Source organism: Anas acuta, chromosome 22 (assembly GCF_963932015.1).
Source record: "Anas acuta chromosome 22, bAnaAcu1.1, whole genome shotgun sequence".
Classification (NCBI taxonomy): domain Eukaryota; kingdom Metazoa; phylum Chordata; class Aves; order Anseriformes; family Anatidae; genus Anas; species Anas acuta.
Window position 1 is genome coordinate 4,456,404 of NC_089000.1, and position 21,162 is coordinate 4,477,565.

Below are 21,162 nucleotides of genomic sequence, written 5' to 3' on the forward strand. Positions count from 1 at the left end.
TTTGCTGCCTTCTCCCTCTGCTGTTTAGTAGCAAAAAGCTTCACACATTTAAAGCTTGGTGCAAGCATCACTAGGGGACCAGACAGCTGGGCCAGGAGAACAAGGTAAAGCAGCTCACATGAAAGCTATCTGTGAAATGCAGAGCCAACACACGAGCAGCAGAATCTAAGGGCTGTGTGTATGCTTTGGCTACCTACACTGCCTACCACGTGCACACATTTGTTTTACTTCATCTCAGGATATCTGCAAGGCAAGGATGGATCTTTACCCATTCCCTGATCAGCTTACAGCTAACCTGGAAACCTTTTACCTAACCTTTAAATTGCTTGAAACTCTCAGGCCAAGAGAAGCCAACACGGTGCACTCCGCCTGACCCAGCTCACTGCCAGTCTCTAGAAAGATGCGTTCACCTCATTCCCGAAGCAGCTGCCAGGAGCTCTGCAGCTCAAACAGTGGTTATGTGAGCAGAAACTCAAAGAGATAGCCAGATAGATATGCAACAAGCTAGCGCTGAGACATTTGTCAACATTTAGCAAACCACTCCAGCGGCACGCTCAGGAAGACAACCGTACGCACAAGCAAAAACCATCCCACAGCAGCTCTCAAAGTGCTGAACTAGGAGGATATTCCTGGCAGACGGATTACACAAGAGACAGCTCACACTGCCAGCTTTACTGGAACAGACACAGCAACTCCCCACAGCAGAGCACTCTGGGATGATGCCTCGCTAGATTTCTGCCTTGTCATTAGCCAAAAAAAATTTAATGACACGGTTGGACTCTGTGTTTAAATATAATTGACCTGGGACATACCATAATTAGGAAGAGAGACACCGCACATCTGAATGAAGGCTGCAGCTGGGCACAGTCTCAACATGATGCAATGTTTTGCTTTCACCATTACCTGAAAGGGTCCTTGGAAATTGCTATGGGTGTTGGAGATAAGCAGGGTTACCAAAAGCTTCATCTGGCGTTTTACATCACTCTGCATTGCGAAAGGCCTCACGTAACACAGCAACTTTCGAAAGCTCCCCTAGCCTGGCTGCCTGAAGCTGTGTCCCTGTGTGACTGGAACTAGACAGATCTGAAAGCAGAGAACCAAAATGAAACAGAATAAAGCACATCGTGAAAGCAGAGAACTAAAGCAAAATGGAATAAAGCACATGGTGCAACCGGTGGCTGCAGATACACACGTGCTGCCTTCAGAGGACATCTGCACCGTAGGGAGGCCAGATATCCAAGAACAACTTTTTCCTGGAAGTAACAGAGCAATTTGTTCTTTATTACCATGACTTTTTTTTTTGGGGGGGGGGGGGGGGGGGGAAAAGCACAACTAGCAACATGCAGCTACACCACCACACAGTTGCCTCTCTTCTGGTTAGTGCCCACAGTATCTGGCAGTGGAATTTGTCCCTTAATTTGTCTGACTGGGCCACCCTCCGAAATGCATTCCTAAACAGTTCAACTGTCTCATGCTTTGTAAATCAAGTCATATCTTCAATAGCTTCCTCGTCACCCCCATGCCAACACCAGGCTGCACATTGATCATTTACTTCAGAGCAGTGAAGCAAATCTGTGTGAGTAGATCCAACGCTGCTGCCTTACGCCATGGTAGTACCTCTGTGTGGTAAGAGCAGGCATGAACTAACAGTCCACACCAGTTGCTTCACCACAAGCAACTGGAACAACTGGTTGAGCACTCACGCTCTGAACCATGCAGAGGATATATTACTAGAGACAGATGCATTGTCTGAAGAGAGATTTGGACAGGCTTTTTGATTATGAACAGCTTTAAACGTCATCCTTTCAGATAATACCTGAAAGCAGATGGAGTTTTTACTCTGGGCCATTTTAGTTTCATCATCCACTCACAAGATAAAGCCCTGTACGGAGCAGTCCAACTTCAGCCCCACCACAAGAACAGATGTCCTAAGTCATCCTCCTCCAAAAAAGCCTCCTAACTCAGCATCATCAACAGTTACATCAAACATGACGCTGGCACACGTAAAGGCTGCAATTAGCAGCCATGACAACCCTTACAATATTAGTTTCACAAAAGATACAGTAAATTTTCTTTATGTAAAGGGAATGTAATCTCCTCCTTCAGGTAGGAAGCAGCTACCCTGTTTTCATGGCCAAGCAACAGCCCTGAGAAGATTCTGCCCACCACTGAGCTTAATTCCAGATATTAAAGCCTCACTCTTCCTGTAATTTTGGTTCAAACAGGAAGGTTTTTAAAGGTATTCTGCCCTCTGCAAAGGGAAGGGCAGAATTTGGGGAAGAAGGGGAAGTTTTCCATAAAGTCCATCTCAGAAGCACAGACTGGACTCGCTCATTCCACAGGGAGTACCCATGGCAATGAAATCCAGCAAGTCTTGCAAAGCTGACTGATGGGCATGGTAGAGGTTTTGTTCAGCTACCTGCTAAGACAATCTACTGCTGAGAAGGTTCCTTAAACATCATGTGCTAGTAGGTCAGTTCTGTAACCTTCGTGCTTCATCCTAACCTAAAGGGAAGACCTTCACAATCCCCAGGGAAGAATAGAGGTGGCCACTCTTCAGCATCTGAGGTCTGGTCGGGATTGATGCTAAGACAGTATTTATCCCTTCAGTTTCCAGCTTCTGAGCACCCTGACCCCACCACAGAAGCCTGAGTAAGCAGAGTCTGAAGATCACACGTGTTCACCATCTCTTCCTTCCCTCCCTAGGGCTTCTCAGCAGACTAAACTGTGGATTTCCTCTCAAAAACAGAAATTCCAGTACCTGTAATTAAGCTAGCTTTCTGCTCGGACTATTCCAGACGTGGCTGTCTGAGTCCTTCCCATTAAGGTTAACCATTCAAAAAAAGCCTCTGCAGTGCCAGAGATAGCAAAGAGCACAAGAGCCGGTGATGGGGCAGGTTGATTAGATGTAAGCATGCCTGAGTTGTCTTATCTGGGCATTAAACAGCTGCCAGAACTTTTGGAGTTCAAAGGCAACACAAAAGCCCGTACAACCGACCTATCCTCCCAACATACCGAAGTCATCATAGGTCCTCATAAATCAGCCTGCCTTCTAAATAAGTGTTTAATATAAACATTTGTACAGTCACTTAATTCCTGGTGAACCAAACTATTTGATGTGGGCCACAGAAAGCTCCCATGACATCAATGGAAAGTTTCCAATTAGGAAACCGAGTTTGAAGCACATTAAAAGAGCTTAAGAAGTATAGAGAGAGAGGAAGAAACCTTACAGGAACAATCAAGAGATCTGTTCTCAAGACGCAGCATACCTAGGAACAAGCAGGAAGAGAGGCTGCCTTGCATTTTTGGAGTTTAGCAACTAAGAGTTCTAGAAACAAATGGTTGTGTTAGCTGCTAGATCTCTTCAACATCTGAGCTTGTCTTTTGGCAGAGGCAGACCAGCCTTAGCAAGTGTGTTCACCTGTTTTTCAGCTGCCACCGAGGTCCTGGCTCCTTTTAAGCAGCCTGGATGGCTCCTACAGCTTTGCCTAGATTTGCTATGCACAAGCACCAATTTAAGAGTAATAAGGTGGCCACTGCCACCCACTGTTCAGCGCACCACAGCCACCCAAACATGGAATAAATGCATGCTCTCTAGGACATCCAATGCTTAGAAATTCAACTACAGCCACCACACCCAGTGTTTTGCCTTTAAAAGCCTCCCACCAGACCAAGCTCACCTTGCAGCCTCATTCCTACAGTCATTTGTTACCCTCACCACCACTTCCTATGCTCAGCGAGAAGATGAGCTGAATTCACCTTCCAGCCATCCCCTGCAGAGAGTCCCACTGCTTTGGTGACACCGTCCTACAGCTCAAAATAGCTGGCTACAGAAGCCCCAGCTAAATGCATGCAGGCATGTACTAATTAGCCTGCCCAGCTGCTCTGTCAGATTCGCAGACAAAAAGGGAAACATCCAGCCACCTGCAAAGCCACCTCCTTCACCACTGCCACCTGCTGGGCCACTTGCTTTGTCCCCTCGGTGACAATGACGACTTCCACTCCATGCCCATTCAGCAGCACAGCCATGGGTCAGACAGGATTTCCATTTTGCTTTGTGGGTGGCTGAGATATGCTAAAATGAGAGGAAAAGGGTATGGAAAGCTTCGTTAGCATAAAAGCTGTCTCAGTAAAGCCACTGGTGGGCCTCCTGCTGTGCTGTTTGACACCTTGGAATGAGGATCCCCATGAGGCCAAGAGCTCTTTCAAGAGCAATCCAGACCAGAGACTGGCTTTTTTTTTTGTTGTTGTGAAGGTCTGAAGAGAGCCTAATGCTGGTAACATGTAAGTGCATTGCTCCAGACATGTACTAAGGTACTGAACTACCCTTCCTGCTCAACTTAATGACTGTTAGATTGACAGCAACTCTCCTACCTCAGCCACAGCGGGGGGATTTGCCATCTGTCTTAATAGATGGTCTACAGCACTTCCAGTGCCCCCTGAGGTCTTACCTGCATCAGGAAGGCTCTTCCCACTCCCACTTAAAACTAAGAGCCTTTCAACTCCGTTTCTTCCCAGCAATAGCGAAACCATTGCCAGTCATCCTGCTCCCATTTCGCAGAAGTGCTGTAGCACTTATCCCACAAAAACACAGTTCAGCTGAGCTGGAGCCACACGCTCTGCTCTTGCATGTTCCTAAATGCATGCCAGAAGCCACGCCACCCCCAGCACAAAGCCCAAACGTGTTTCTACCTACTAAGTTTAGTCGAGGGGCATTGCACAAGTCCCACCAGTCAACAAACTCTGTTTACCCCCACTGGTAGCACACTGCCATATGATAGTGCCCACAGCAGCAAGCTGAGCTGTTCTACCCAGAGCCACCTGGCTGGGAAGAAAACACTGGATGCTGACAACTGCATCCCTACAGCAAAGGGCAAAGGCTGAAGGTACACCATGAGTCACCAGTAAATCAATTCCTAAAGAGCAGAAAGCCCTTCTAGAAAGCACCACCAAGTGAGTACACAAGTACACCTAGCAACAAAATTCTCTTTGGAGACCAACAAGCTCCCGAACCCTGCAGATTCACTGGAATTCCTCGCAGGTAAACATCTGGGCCTCTCTGCCACCCAGGAGAGGCAGCACCCTTGGCAAACCTCCCCCCATGAAGCAGCGCTGCCCTGGCTGTGAAGCAAGCACGAGGGGAGTTGCACAACCCCAGCCTGCCTGGGGATGTGGGTTACAGCCCCTTCCAGGCTCACCCCAGTCAGGTGTCCCCTCCCATTTAACATGTTGACACAGAGCTGTGCCTCTTGCAGATCCAGTTCAGGGTCCACAAGCTGGGCAGCAGCCTGATCACTCAGCTATCGAGCCTGGAGTTTTGATGTGATTCATGCCAGAAGTGCAGATCCAGGCCTGTGTGGGCACATGCGACCTGCCCCTCCACAAGTCTCAGTGCAAGGCAACATCTTCCATCTCCTGATCCCCAGGGGACCAGAAAGAAGCACGAGGAACCCCAGTACCTCAATAAGACAGAAGAGATTCAGCTGTGGAAATATGCAGAATCAACCTTTCAGGGGAGCTCCGTTCCTCCGATGTCTGCTTCTTGCAAACAGGTCAGAAAGTTTAACTACTCAGCAGCACACTGCTCCTTGAGTGCATCTTGAAGCTGGTAAACCGAGGCCAGTGTCTCCAAATTCCAGGATGATCCTGAGCCACTGAAGCAAGCTCACATTAATAACCATAAGATACAAACTTTGCCCCTTTTCTCCTCCCAAACTGCCAACATACAGCAAGTCAGGCCCACAGCCCGGACAACTGGTAGCACACCACTTTGCTCTGCCTCCGCTCCCCGGCTTTTCACCACTACCCACGCTCACAGCCACTACCCATCAGATTAGCAGCCCCCTTTTTAACTTGTACAAATGCAAGCAGCAGCTGAACGCTGGCAAGACAGCGTGCCACATACCTAACCTTACAGCAATATCCTGCTGGAATCAGTGCCATGTGTGCAGCCCTTCTGCCCTTTTCCTCCTCGGCTGCAAGCTAAGCTGTGCTAGCAAGATCTAAGAGATGCATGTGCCTGAATCAATCCCAGAGCCAAGTCTGAGGCTGAAACCACTTAGAAATGTCTGTCTGAGCCTTGTTGCAAGAGGGACACGGCACTCCAAGAAAGCTGCTATGTAGTAGGGAGGAAAGCAAGGCGCTGGCTCACAGAAAAGAAACATTCATTAGGTTGATTCACTCCCACCCCCCAGCTCCATCTTGTTCCAGCTGGAAGTGCACAACACGCCGCATGGAAAACCCCAGCCCGTTAGCAGTGAGGCTGTGTGGGACATGAGGAGAGGAAGCCAAGCCCTCAAGTCATGACCACGAAGCTGTGACAGCAAGGGTAGGAGCAGCACACATCAACCTGCAGCAGCTCCTGCCATCACGTAACCCCAGAACACACAGCTCTACTCCCTGCCCATACAAGCAAGCCTTACATTGACGAGCCAGGTGCTTTCTGGATTCATACGGACCCCAAATCTCTTTTCAGCTGAAATGGCAACAGGTTTCTTCTAGGAACTGTCGAGCAGCTACAGAATTAGTGTATCAGTGCTGACTGTCAAAGTTCAGCTGATGTTGTAGGGAATTATTGACGTGGACCCCATCTGAAACTTCAGGTCCCAAACACAGCAGTGCCCCAGGATTGGAACAGGACAAAGCAATCCCTCCCTTGCCACTCAGGTTCGATAAGATGAGCTGTTTAGTCTTTAAATAGCCATGGAAAATTGGCCAAAGACAGCCCCAGGCAGAACTGCTGACAGCACAGCACCAGCCCCTCCGTACCACATACCCGGTGTCCAGATTCCTCCATAGCATGGACCAAGACTGGAAGCATTTTAAGGGTTATTATTACCTTCACTAAGAAGTTTTGCTTGTTTCCCTGCAGCACAGCTCCCCAGGCTACATCCCTACGGACCTGGGGCTCCTGAAGCGCAACATGACAATGAATTAGGGTGTCTAGGAAAGAACTGCACTTGGGCAAACTCCAGAACATCCTTCAAGCCTCAGGACACCATAGCTGGAATCCAGGCATTTTTCACATCTCTGCTTAATGTAGAGTTTAACTTCCAACAGGCCATTCAAACCAGAAGTTCTCCACAGCGAAGTTGCCAAAAGCTTAAACTAAGGATTTCTAAACATCTGAGACCGATGCAGCCTTCTCATGTAGAGAACAGCTTGGCCTTAGCCCTTGCTTGCTTTTCTTGGCTGTTTACCATCAGTGGCTCACGTTCTTTAGAACTAGAGTTGTTTCTGTAGTTTTTGTGCAACCGAGTGCCTTTGTACATTTATGGTGTCAAGGCCCCATCCGGGATCTCCTCGGGACAGATTCCTGACATGATAACATACCAGCTATCCAAAGAAAGCAGTTTGAAACGAACATCTACACAGCTGCTCCAACTTACAAGCTTCATCAAATTCCCCTCCCAGGCTAAAAGAAAAAGCCCATGTTTGGTAACCCCACATTCAGACATTACCACCTTCTGCCCCAAAGCTCTCATGTCAGTTGTTGCTCTCACTTTGAAATCAGGCAGATGTTTGTGTGTTTTCCTTTCTGTAAGGGTAAAAAGCTTCTAGCTCCCAGGGGAAGTTTTGCAGGTTAAAAGCTTTACTGCTATCCAGTAGCAGCGCTGCTCCGGTTTGAAGTCTGTCTTCACATTTCCTAGCAGTGAAAAACCAGCAGAGCCAGAAGTAGACAAGCATTAGTGAAAGAGACTCCAGGGTTAAGAAGAGGTAAGGCAAGGGCAGGTGACTGTTCTAGTAAGGTCAGATGTTCATCCAAAAATCTTCCTTAAAGCTGAAGTTCAGCCCTGCTTAAACACAGCACAGAAAATCAGAAGAGAAATAAGGCCCCATCATCAGGGGATGAACAGGAAGCCTGCAGCATGTTGAGCACCCTGCTCCCAGCTGGGGCACTTCTACCTGTGGGTAGGGAGGACATTTCCCATCCCAGCATCGTAATTCCACCCCATACCGACTGCTTGTGTAAGCCAGGGGATAGAGACCATGAAACAAAACCTGGGATTAGCATCCATCCCTGCCAAAGGTAAGCATATAAGACAAATGTTACTTTTTCTGCCTTTCTAGAAGAACCCTCGAGCAAAACATTCGGTGACTGAAGCGAGGCCACACATCAAGCCAGATGTATAGAAGGGATTAGCCCACAGCTGTCCCTGGCTCGCAGCCCTGTGCTCATCCCTCTAAACCACACTCCCCGGGGCACACGTAACCCTGACAGAGCGCTACGAGCACCAGCTGGGAAGCTCTGGATCCCAGGCATGGCAGCACACAACCGAGGGCTGTCCCCAGCAGTCATGGAGCAGCACCCAGAGCCAGCTCACCAGCCTGCAGCTGCATCTACTGGTGCCAGTGGTCTGTGCCCAGAGCACAAAGAATTAAAAGAAACTGCTCTTCTCGCCATACTCTGCCCAAAGAAGGGGTATCTGCAAAGGTTGCCTGCACTAGGACAGTTTTACTCAGCAGGACGTTATCCAGCTCAGCTGATGTCCTGCAGGATCCTTGTTCACTCCCCAAGTGGGGTGACCACAGCAGCATCCAGCTCACACCACATTTATCTTATCAGGGAGAGTCTGCCAGCATTTCCACCCCTGAAATGCTACACAAAGAGTTGAGGCAGCTTGTGGCACCCACAGCTGCCAGAGAAAGTAGCTCCCATACTCGATTAACACCCAGAATTAAAATTTAAACCACGGTCCCAGTACAAAAACATGTCTCAGCCACATGCTGTTTCCAGATGGGCAGCTCCAGAGCACCAGTCACTCCTGAGCCTCTCCGGGATCAAAGCTCTGCCTGCTCCCAGAGCTCAGGGCAGGTTTGTTTCAGGCTCCTGCTGCAGCCTCATTGCAGGGGGATGGGGACAGATTGGTGAGTGCCTAGTTAAGAAGCCAGTACTCAGTCACTGGCTTTTAAATCCCTAATAATGGGATACATCTGCAACAGATGCTTTGGTTGACATGAAGAAGCCTTCATATCTTAAGGAGAAGCAGCATCCAGCTGGACTGACTGCAAGGGAGGGAAGTCAGGCCTTGCCTGTAAGGCACACAGGGACTCGGTACATCAGCACTCAGTCAGTTATTCCAGTCACTGACCAGCAGCAAGGTGTCACTGCCACCAAGAACATCAATGCCTTTAACTAAGCCAGGAAAGAATTGCTAAGCAAACACCTAACCAACACATGCATCAGTGTTTACTACAGCACTGCAAGTTTGTCCCGAAGGACAGCTTGGACAGAACAAGGTCAGTGAAACAGCAAGGCTGACAGACACCCACCTGCTTGCTCTCAAGCATCTTCCCTGTGACACTTAGGTGAAGCTGTTTCTGCAGGGACACAGCAGAAGCTCAGTGCTGCAGCCTGTCCTTTGGTGGGAGGGTAGGACCAGAGCAGGGAGCAGTGTTTTTGACCTCCCAGCTATGAGAAGAAGAAAAGCAGCAGCAGACATACAACACGTAGCCTTCAGACAGCTTGGTTTACACTCCTCCCAGGTGCAAAGCCATGTGTATATAACAGGGCTACATCTCCATCACACAGCACCATGAGCATCCCTGAGCTTCCCCTCACTCTGCTGGACTGGAAGGGTTTTTGCGGGGTGGCTGACCCCGTTTCCAGAACCCACACTCCTTACAGGCACAGGCCTGCAGGCAAGAGCAGAGAATGGAGGGGATTTTTCCTAGCAGTAACACAGGTGGCTGCAGGAAGGAAACATTAGACTTTAAGATGTTAGATCAACTCTGAACTAGCTCAAAAGCCGTATCACTGTCTTTTCACAGCTGAGGTACTTTATCCATTTCAAATATTGTTTTGTGTAGCTCAGAAACTGTGGATGTGGATGGCTCATACCACTATCCCCAGACCAGCAAGAAGGGAAGAGTTATACTTACAGGGAAGTAAGCAAGAACCCTTAGCTGGCTTTATCTCAGCTTTTTTAAAAGCTATTCCCATTCCTCAATCTCACCCAAAACACAGCACTTGTGTATCAAGAGGTCAAATAAATCAACAGCATGCTGAGCAGACAGCACAAACCCATCCGAGCCAGGCACTTCTCACACTTCCCTACGCAAAGTCTGGCAGTTGCCAAAGTGGAAGTCAGAAGAGCTCTGAAACTATCAGCTGCAGCCTGGGCAAAGCAGCCAGCATCTCCCCTGCCTCTGGACACGATGTGTGCAAGTTTTAGTTCTGCAAGAAGATCTGCAAGCCATTAGGATCTCATGTTTGGGCATCCACGTGAACGAGGACTATGTTCAGTGGGCGACTGAACAGGAGCAGACTCCGCTTGGTTTAGAGTTGATCCACACCCCCTTTGATCCCCTAATCTAAGAAAAAGGCGTGCCTAGGCAGACACGCACAGCTGTCAATACCCTGAACAGCTTGAGTCAGAGGTAATTTCAGATGTCTCAATCTTTATGCTTGTTTTTAAAGCTTTTTCTTGGATGCTGCAGCAATACCAGGCAGTTCTGTTGCCTCCCAAATGTTACAACACTTTTTCCCCTGAGCCACAATAAACAGTCCGCAGCACTAGACAGGTATGTGCATTTACTAAACAGAAAGTCAATAGCTCCCAGCCTGGGAGTGCCGGGAACAAATCAACAAGCTCAACTGCTAAAAGCCACCCTTTACCCATAAGCCAGAAACAGGTGTTCTTTTTTGGCCCAACACAGCGCTACAACAGACTGAAGCTCTAAAGATCACTGCTGCACCTCTCATCTGGGCCTGACAGGGGTTCACTTTGTTTTTAAAAAAAGCAAGCCCCCAAGCTTTTTTTTTTTCCCCTGTTCTGTTTTGAGCTTTAATGCAGTATTCTTAATTTTTACAGCTCACTAATTCCCCTCACAAGAGCATCCCTTGGGAGGGAAATTCACAAGAGCGAATTTCCTTCGGTCTCCGATCATACTCAGCTGCCCAACAAGACTGCTGGATGACCCTGCTTCACCCAGAAGCATGATCAGGGGAAGAAAGTTCCCCAATCAACCCAGCAGGCCGACTTACTGTAGCTCAGGAGCTCCCAAACCTAAAAGGGTCAAGTGGTGCAGAGCTGCTAGTGAATCCATGAACAACCACTTTCCCTTTTTCCTTTAAAAAAAGTGACACTGCTTTAGTAGTCCATGAAGAAAGCCTGTTAGCTGTGGTCTCCCCAGCCTGCACCCGTCAGCTTGGAAACCAGAACTTTGAAGCTAGGCTTTCCTCAGACTTGCAGCTCACCAAGTATTTGGCCATCTCCTGTAACACATACCCCATCTCTGCCAAGGACAACTGCGCTCCCCTCCCCTCCACCCCAGCAGTTATTTATTGAAACAGAGGCAGCTGCAGCAATTACTCACATGGAAGAGTAACTCAAGGGAAGGTCTTTGTTGCTCAGAACTGTGTAGTAACTGGAAGTGAGTCAACACCTTGACATCAACCCAATCGATGGTGACCACCAGCAAAGCGGTCCAGCGACCACAGGTTGGTAACCCTGGTTCTCAGACACTTACTCACTTTTATTCTGCAGGCATTACGCAGCTTTGCCTGGAAGCAGCTGATGTCTACCTCCTATCTTGTGCTAGCAGATCAGTTTGCTAGCTCGTGTCACATGCCTGCAAACGCAGAGGAGCAGGGCAGCAGGTTTCACAGCCAGCCACATATGCCAGCCTTCAGCACGGTCAAGGTTCAGGCAACTCATACTAAAACAGACCTCATCGGTATCATCCACACAGCTCTATAAGCTGTTTTTCTACTGCTATAATGCTACCATCACTCTACTAATTAACAGAAGCCTGCCTGCATAGGGCAGGGAGATAAGCTGTGCTAGGGGAGGATCACTGAACGTCCCAGCTGAGGTCATCTCATTGATGCTCCCTGCCAACACAGTCAATCCTCACTCCCCTTGTCAGCACAAGCCCTGACTCCAGACTGAGTCAGTACATGTACACTTCAGCCCAAAACTGTAAATACAACCTCACACTGGTTTATCAGAGCCACCCAGCCTGTTCTGGCTACCAGGGACCAGCTCCAGTGTGTTCAGTGGCACTGGGCACAAAAACTGACTGAGACAAACCTCAGCCACAGGGCATGCTCTCTGCCACATCTTACGATCCTCAGAAACACTGAAATGTGAAGACCAAACGTCAGCAGTCTGCACTCAAATCACAAAGATTGGCACAGTATGCAGACTGGCTCACTATCTACAGATTCGTAGTTCAGGTGACTTCATGAATTTAATTACCCCTCACAAGAGGGATTTGAGGAGACGAGCAGCCCTTGCAGGCTGCTTTCACTTTGAGGAAAGGAAATGCAGGAGGCCAGGGCGAGACAAGAGAGCAGCAAGCAGAGCACATTTTCCACATCCCGGACCCAGCTGCAGCGATCCGGCTCCACACAGACACAGCACATCTCAGCTAGCCAGTTCCTGGAACACAAAACCACATCTCTAACGTAAGTTTACAAACAAACTTCAGTCCCATTACAGCACGATCCAGTAACCTCCGTGAGTGGCTGCAAAAGCCTGCTGCTGCTGTACGGCAACAACACAATGCCCCCCAGAGGAATACACTGCTCAAGTTCATCCCTTGTCTTCAGCACAACTAGGAGGGGGGGGTGAATAAATTACGGCTTTACGAAACCATCATCACAACGCCCCAGAGCCATGACAGGGCTGGAGGCCAGGCACACTGACGGAGCAGGGAGGAGACGGGCGCACCAGCAGCGGGTTGGCCGGGGAGGGCTCCTCCAGAAGCCAGTGAAGTGCCTCCCAGGGCTGCCACTTGCTTGGTAAACAGTAGCACAGCCCCACCACGCTCCCAGCAGCTTCCCTATCAACTCACCGCAGAAATTGCCTTCCTCCTGGGCTGAGATCGGTACTTTGACCCCATCCAGCTCTCCTACTGGGGAAAGGTTGCTCCTGGGACAAAAGGGTCATAAACTCTTCCTGCATCGCTATCAGGAAAAGAAAGGCCAATCTATCTCCAAGGCAGCAAACTTCCATCTTTATAATCATTTTGTAAACTCCCTTATCTCGAGCAATGGCTCGCTTCACAGGTTTCTGCTCTGCCACAGCCGCTCACCAGCCTGGCTGCCTGCATCCATCCTGTAGCAGCAGCAGCAGGCAGCACGCTCCTGTTGTTCTTCCAGCAACACCAGGCACTTCAAATAGAGGATTACCCGAGCTCCCATCACATCACCAAAGGGTTTGTGTAGGAAAAAAGCCCGATATCCATCAGGCCCCTGCTCCGGAGACCACCAAGGCAGCCCCACAAGCACCGAGCAAACAACCCAACCTCCTCACCCAGCTGAGCCTGGCTCAGCACCTCCACCCCCGGCTCACCAAGCCGGGTTTGAGCCCAGCGTTTGCTTTTAAAATATATATATATATATTAATTTATCTTTCGGGAAGCTGGCACCGGCTCCACGCAGCCCGCGCTGACCGGGGAGCAGCGCCCCGCTGCGAGGGATGGGGAAGGGAAGGAAGCAAGGGAGAGGCCTCAGCAGCTCGGTAGCCGCCACCCCAAAGAAAAAAAAAACACCACAGCCACCGTCCCCCCTCCGGTTCCTACCGTCCTGGGGCCGCCCCATGGCAGCGGCCGCGCCGGGTCCCGCCGGAGCCTGCTCCCGGGGCCGCGCCGCGCAGCGCCCGTGGCTGGGCGGGCTGCGGGCAGGCTGCAGCCGCGGCTCCTCCCGCCGTCACATGGCACAAATAACGCCCGGAGACCGCCCCGATCCGCCCCGACACCGCCCCGGCCCCCGGGACCGGCCCCCGGGCTCCGTTTGGGGCCCGGCTCCGGTCGGCTGCGAGCCCGTGAGGCGCCCCCCCCCCTCCTCCTTCCCCGGGCCTGGGTGAGGCGAGGCGGCGGCCCCTCGGCGGGCAGCGAGGGGAGCGGCGGCGGCTCCCTGAGGGGGGCTCGGCCCTCGGTTGAGGCCGAGCTGGGATATTTGCATTGCAAAGGCTCGGGGCAACGCGTGTCTGCGGTGTTTTTTTAACAAGGATCGATTTGTGTACCGGAGTAAAGCGAGGAAGTACAGCCCCGCTGACTCTGTGCCTTGGAGGCTTGGTGCACAAAGCGGGTTTTGGGGACAAATCTTGAGTCAGCGATGTCCCTTTGAGATGATTCATTTTTGGTATTCCCAGACAAAACGAGGGTGAGGCAACACAGCTTGCAGCACGCACTGGTGCAGATTAGGCGAGGGCTCTGAGGACCACCCCAGAGCTGAAGGAAATGGCATGAATGATTTTAGGGGTGGCACTGTGGCATCCGAGCCAGGGCACACCGAGTGCCCCTGCCAGACAGCAAGGTTATCGTCTGGGGGATTGGACATGAACAACGGGCCTTGACCACTTCTCATCATTACTGGTCTTGGGACACACCTGAAAAGGGGAGTGGGATTCATTTGTGTGTCCTCCTTTGTATGTCCCTGCTTCCAGAGGGCTTTGCTTTCGTCGCTGCTGTAGCCCCTCTGCAGCACCCGGCCTTAATTCAAGGTTTAACCATAAATGTGTCCTCCTTACCTACCTTCTAATTAGGATACTGAGCCGCTCTTCCCCTTGCTGTGCTCCTTCTTAGGGGCTGCGGGAGGTGAGCGGTGAGGAAGGCGATTCCCAGGTGTGCAGAGGTGCTGGATCTCCGGGGAGGCTGCAGGCTTTTTGCCACATCTCGGGGGCCATGCATCGACGCACAACTTGCAACATAAGAGCAGTGCTTACAAGGAAGAGATCGAGTAGCTGCAGATGGGTGGAGATGAAATTGCATGGCCCCAGGGACTGTACGCTACCCACTGCTGGCTTCCTTATTCAGCGAGGTGCTCACAGCAGGGGATTCAGTGACCTGTAATGGGGTCGGAAGGGTGCTGAACTGACCGAGCTGTCAGGAGAAAGAAGCCTGCATCTTCCCTAGGTCCTTGCAATGCCAAGGCTGAGGTGTGGTAGCTTGCTAACAACCCCTTCCTCACCCCTTTCTGGCCATGCAGTCAAAAGCACCCCTGCCAATGCAAGGAAATAATCCCGCTGTGCTCCGTGGGGCGATGCATGCAGGGGCAGGAGTTCATGTGTGCATTCGTGTCGTTGCAGGACGGAGGCACTAATTTGTTAAGCATATTTTGAACTCCTTGGGGGATTGTCGCTCTGTGCCAGCTATTGTGGTTCATTAAATAACACATTCACATTGCATTAAATTTATTACTCCAGCTGACCAGAAACACCAGGGAGCTGGTAGATACAGCACAAATAGGTCCTTTCACACTCGGCAAGATAGAAATGGGAGAGGTTTCCTGGTAAATAGATAGGTGTTTGAGTAGCTTTTTCAAAACTGTTTTGCTTTGACCTAGACCTGCTGCCATCTGAGTCAATTTTCCCCAGTAACTTCAGAAGAATTTACCGAGCAATGATCCTGCAAGTGTATTGTGCAAATCTCCCCCTTTTCCTGCAGGTTACTGTCCTGATCTCTGGCAGTTGTACTCACCGCAGACCCTGTAAATATTTCTTGGAGTGAGCAGAGGAAGGATTTTGGTGCTGAAAACTGGCTCTGGTGCTTTCTGTGGGCTCACCTGCAGCTTTCTGTGTGCATCCATCCCTGCCTGTGGAGAGTTTTCCCGGTTATTTCCACTATTTAGAAGCCTCTCCTATCTCCTCTGGCTGTGCCAAAGATGTTAGAGGAACATATCAGCTAGGCATAAAATGGAGAGCACGACAACCTGGAGTGTTGTCTAGGGAAACTCCAAAGCTCCTCAGAATCAGAGCTCTGTGGGCCAGATTCTCCCCTACGGTAAATCAATCTACTACACCTACTAAAGTACACCTACTTTGAAGGCTTTGTTTCCTTACTGCCAAGGTGGGAGGCTGCTGTAACGTGAGAACCTGACTGGTGGAAGTGGGGCAAAGGCTAAGGTGGATTCGTCATCTAGGAAGGCAGTTGCTAATTAGCCGGCTGACAGTAACTCTTGATGCCAAGACATGTGGATGGAGAAATTTCCTCCTGCCCCAGGACCTTTCCTGCCCATCTGCTGTGCTGCAGGGGATAACAGAGCAAAGGCTGAGGCCAGGGTCTTGAGGGGAGCCCAAGATTTTGCTCGTGGTGACTCCAAAAGCAGGTTCTCCTTGGCCCGCCTCGCCGCAGCTCCCCAGGGCGTATTAAATGGTCAGCACAGCATGAGCACCTTCTGCAGCAGCACAGACATGTCATCGCTGGGTCCAAGAAAGATGTTAATGAGGTCTGAGAACCGTACAGGAAACTCAGCAGGCTGTAGTCTGCCTGTGAATTCAGCTGCTGCGCTGACTCCGCCGCAGCACCGAGCATATCGCTTGCTCGAGGCCCGAATGGTGAAAGCGAGGTACGAAAGGTTAGGCCCCTGCCAAGGCAGCAGGAAAAGCAGAGAGCGAGGAGAAAAGCATGAGGTGTGATGTGATTCCTTCAGCCTCCTGTTGGCTCCCCTAACCTTTCCCTGTTCAGGGTGGAGAGAAAGAGGCCTGCAGGAGCAAAAATTTGGGCCAGCTTCTCGTAGCAGCTGAGGTGGGAACAACTGTGTTCGGCTAAATCCACACAGGGCTGCTCAGGACAAAAAGGAAGGATCTATGAGTCGTCATACATTTCTTCTGCAGGAAAAGATTGGGATCAGATGAGCTGGAAAAGGCACAATGTGATTTCACTCCACCTCTTCCTCACAGACAGTGGGTCTTGTGTTTGAAATGTCAAAAAAAAAAAAAAAAAAAAAAAAAAGCAGCTAATTATTTTGGGTGTCCAAGCACCTTTCAAGGGCCAAAATATCTGTGTTTCGCGAAAAGCAAGGTTTTCTAAAGCATCTAAGGCTTAGATTATTAAAGCTGCCCATAAAACATAGGCCAATATCAAACAAAAAGGGACAGGCATGGCAGGGACAGGCCTGTTCTGCTTCGTCCACAGCCTTTCAGTGCCCTCAGACAATTGCTTTTTCCAACTCTGAGATTACAGTATGGCTCTGCACTCCATGTGAAACTTCTTTAAATATCTTCAGAAACAAAATGTGGCGCATTATGCACTCGCTTATCTTGCCAAGAGCACATTACATCCCTCGCTAGTAGAGGAGTATTATTGTTTTCGAACGGAGAGGCGACTTGCCCAAGGTCACAGGCAGGGGACCTGTGACAGCCTAAGGAATGGGAGACAGATCTCCTGGGACACGGGCTGGTTTTGTAATACCCATTAACCCATCCGGGCCTCGGCAGGCAGCCTCTTCCAGACACCAGAGCGAGCCTGAAAAGGAAATATTGCAGCAATTTAGGCCCTTTTCCCGAGAGGAATGTTAAACCAAGGAGAGAAAAGCTAAGCTGCCCTTCCAGGTGAGCCTGCAGCTCCTCTCCCACGAGAAGCAATCATCTTGTCACTTCCAAGGCGGTGAGTGCTGCTTTGCTCAGGATTATCTTATCCTCTTTTCTTTATGTGACTTCCAATTATGGACACAAGCGCATGAGAACAAACCCATGGCAACAGAGTATTTTGTTCCACAGCTAACGCTGCTTAAGTTCATCTCCCGTTCATACCGAGGCAACCACATCGAAGCTTGGCAAAACAGCAGGTTTACAAGTGCCATATGGCTGTGCGAATCCTTTATTGACCCATCCTGTAAATAGAAGCCAGTTTTAGTTTACCCAAAGCTGCTGCGTCCACTTCGCTGAATCACTGTGGAAGTACAGCCTGTTAGCACCAGCATCACGTAAAGCCTGTGGACAAACCAAAAGAGAAGGTGGCTTTCCAAGAAATCTTGTTTGAAACATATCTCGGCACTGAAAGGAGTCAGATTTGACAGCCCATGCTGCAGCTTTATCCTCAGCAAGAGAGGATGTCCCCTGGCTGCTAGCAAGATCTGACATGGTATTTTGAGATGCAGGGCAGATGACCCCAAAGGGGCATTTTCTCTCATTGTCAGCTTGATCTTCTCTGTCTGAAGGCTATCTCACAGTCTTACACTTGCTTGTGCAAAGGTTTCCTGCCCTAACAGAGATCCCCGTCCTTTAAAGAAGGAAGGTAGGTGGGGTGGTGAAGGGGGATAACAGCACCAGGGAGGTCGGAGGAAACCAGATGTGACAAGTGCTGAAGCAGAACTTTTCAGCGTTGTGGTGGCTCCTGGCCAGATGAGATCACAGCTCCTACAGAATCTTGTCTCCCTTTATTTCCTTAATATTTGACTCTCCTGCTTCCTTCAGGAGCAGGAATCACTAATCTTCGTGTGCTTGCTTTGAATACACTCTACGTTTCAAACAGCAGTGCAAACAGTGGCGGAGGGGGGTAGCTGACAAATGCTGGTGTTTATGGCCTGCAAATGGAATCCCTCTAAGCCTGTTTGGAAAACTAACTGGGGATGAAGTCTGGATTAGAAAAGACTTTTCCAGCTCTCATCCCTGTGAATTTATGCTAAGATTATTTAAAGGAGGGTGGGGGGAAGGCAAGACGTGGCTTGTCTCCTTTTTGGTGCTCAGCGTTCAGTGTCGTACGTTAGCCATGGGGTCTGGGAGTGGGCGAGCACCCGCCTCCTGATACAGGGAATCCTTTGAAGGTCTGAAGTTAAGCATCAAAATCCTTCTTAAGAGCACAGACCCGGGCTGGTGCGGGCTTTGTAGGCGTGCTTAATGCCTGGCTGACGTTAACCTTGCAGCAGCAGGCTGGCAGGCTGCATCAAAAAAAGGGGATCCAATTGCTTTGCGTTTTGGGGTGAGTATAAAGACAGGCAGGCAGCAAACATGCAGCTTTCTGTGCCCTGGAGAGACAGAGAGAGACTAAACACTGCCCGGAAACATGTACGTGCTGCATGCAGGCTCTGCCTGTGGGAATTAAGGGAGACAATGCGACAGATAGGGAACAATGAGTGTCTGTAATGTACAGCAACAAAGCCAAAGTAACCCAGTGTGCTGCAGAACAGACAAGGAGACTGTGAAAACAGCAACCCCATGAGGTAGAAATCCTGCCAAGCCTGCTGAGAGGACAATCAGCGGGCCCTCCTCAGCTGGAAGATGGCTCAGTGGAAAAAGGAGTAAAAGAGTGGGATGGAGGAGGAAAAAAGAGGCATCCCCAAGGGGCCCTTTTGCAGAAGAAAAAAAGAAAAAAGTCATCTTCTGTTTCATTTATCTCTTCTTGTGAGTGCATATCTCAGTCAACACAGCACTTTGCCCACTATAACACAAATAAATGAGGCTGTGGAAAGAAAGGAAAACCTTTCTCAAAAACAAACTAGAATCCAGGTATTTTGCAGAAAGCCTACAGCGTGTTTCGTGTTCACTGAGTGAGCAGGGGCCTGCTGTGATGTCTCCTGCCACTGCCTCTCTGCCTTTCTGCTTCAGCTCAGGGTGCCGAGTGCCTTAAAGAACAGGATATGTACAACTCTGGAGCACTTGGCTGCAGAAGATGCTCTGCAAAAATCCCAGTTCTCCAAATCTCCAGTTTTACTTGTATCAGCCCTTCCAACAGCAAAACGGGCACAGCACAGTGCTGCTTCTGCTTATTGCACTGCAGCCTCCTGCGTGTGGGAGGCCGAGTGCACGGCCAGAGCCTGTGCACAAGAAGCCAGTGGGAGTGGAAAAGCCACAAAATTAGCTCCTGGCCAATTTGATGAGGAAAAGAAAGGAAGCCATGAACACAAACTGGAAACATCCAGGATAAGAGAGGAGCAGGAGCTGGGGAGCGGCTCAGGGAGCGAGCAGGCTGCCAGAGCTGGCTGTGCCCCAGCTCAGAGGTCTCCTCTGGGTGCCTGCACCCTGCAGCAGTTCCCGTCCTCTGGGTACTTGTGCCCTGCAGCAGCTCTGTCACAGGGCTGGAGCCCTGCTGCCTGCAGCTCCGCAGCCTGAGCGAGCAGCACCCTCTGCTGCTGGCCCGCTCGCCTCCGAAGCACCCTGCTTTTTTTCCAGACTCCTACACGCTCCAGAGGGGAAGCTCAAGAAAAGCATCCACAGAAATATCCTCCTGCAAGTCAAAACACTGCAGCATGTGGGTGGTTTGTTTGTCAGGCGCTTCGGTCCTGCTGCTGTTGGGAAAGGCGATGCCAGGCAGCATCTGCTTGCAGCAGATCATAGCGATGAGGACAGGCCCTGGCTTCGTGCTGAAAAGATTTTGACTGCTGCTGCTCCCTGGCAAGTACTCTGCCTGATATTACTTGATGAACGTGACTCGACGCGCACAACAGGGACCCTGTCAGCTCTCCGTTCCTCCAGCAGCCTTCCTCAAGCCTCTTCCAAACATCTCGTATCCCCATGGGGCTGCTGATTTACTACTGCTGCACAGCGAGAGGGAAGGGGAACTCGGGCAAGCGAGGTGACTCAGCCCGCAGTGAGTCAGGGCAGAGCGCTGCCCGTGCTCCCCACTGCCAACCGTGGCCCAGCAGCACCACACAGTCACGAGAATCCCAGTCACCTACGGTTTTTCCTTCCTTTTTGCTTTTTGTTTTTCCCAGCTCAAGCTGCTTAACATCAGCTCCATTCCACAGGCACAATCCCAGGGGGGATGCGCATGCTCCAGGCAGGCTGAGGGCACTGGGGCTCATCCTCGTATTTTCTCCCTCTCCCTGCATGCCTGCTGCTTTTTTAAGATGCTTTTCCTTAGCACCTGACCCCACATTTCTCTCCTTCATCTAAAGTAAGCTGTGTGGTGCCAGCTGCAGCTCCAGTCCCCCATGTCCATGTCCCCTGGCTCAGCCAGGGACACAAATCTGAGCTCCCACATCCCCTCCATCTCCCAATCCTTTTCCTTTCTGCAGGCAGCAGGGGGGAGCTCCCCTGAATCTTCAAGCACACGGTACTGCGTCAGCTCATAAAATACGCCTGATGTAAGAAAAGCAACGTACAAAAAATCATCCAAACCCTGTTAAAAATAGGCTGGGATCCACCGAAGAGAACCTGCTCGACAGTTTGCCTCTGTGTGCGCAGGTCTCGTTTCAGCAGCACCACTCAGAGCCAAACACCCTTCACACAAGCCCCAGATTGTTTTGTGGATAAGGAGATGCCTATACAAAAAGGGAGCCCTGTTTAAGGAAAAAATGAGGCGATGTCTGCTCGGAGCGCCACCAGGACATAGTTTCTGCGGGAAATTCCTCTCGGTAGAGCAATTTGTCAAACAGAGCCAGCGTGTCCCGCCGCAGGGAGCAGCGCGAGGGCACGGCCGGGCGCAGTCTGCAGCGATGCTGGCGGGGAGAGCCCAGTGCTGCATTGCTACAGGACGGCGTGCCAGCCCTCT

The 21,162-nt window shown here is 50.4% G+C and overlaps 1 protein-coding gene across 1 annotated transcript in view; it reads right to left on the reverse strand.

The window, feature by feature from the left end:
• The window catches only part of SPSB1 (splA/ryanodine receptor domain and SOCS box containing 1), a 38,376-nt gene extending 24,690 nt beyond the window's left edge, over window positions 1–13,686 (reverse strand). The window contains exon 1 of the mRNA XM_068658980.1: window positions 13,531–13,686. The gene's annotated coding sequence lies outside the window, so the exon portion shown is untranslated. The remainder of the gene's footprint in view (window positions 1–13,530) is intronic.
• Window positions 13,687–21,162: the final 7,476 nt, after the last annotated feature.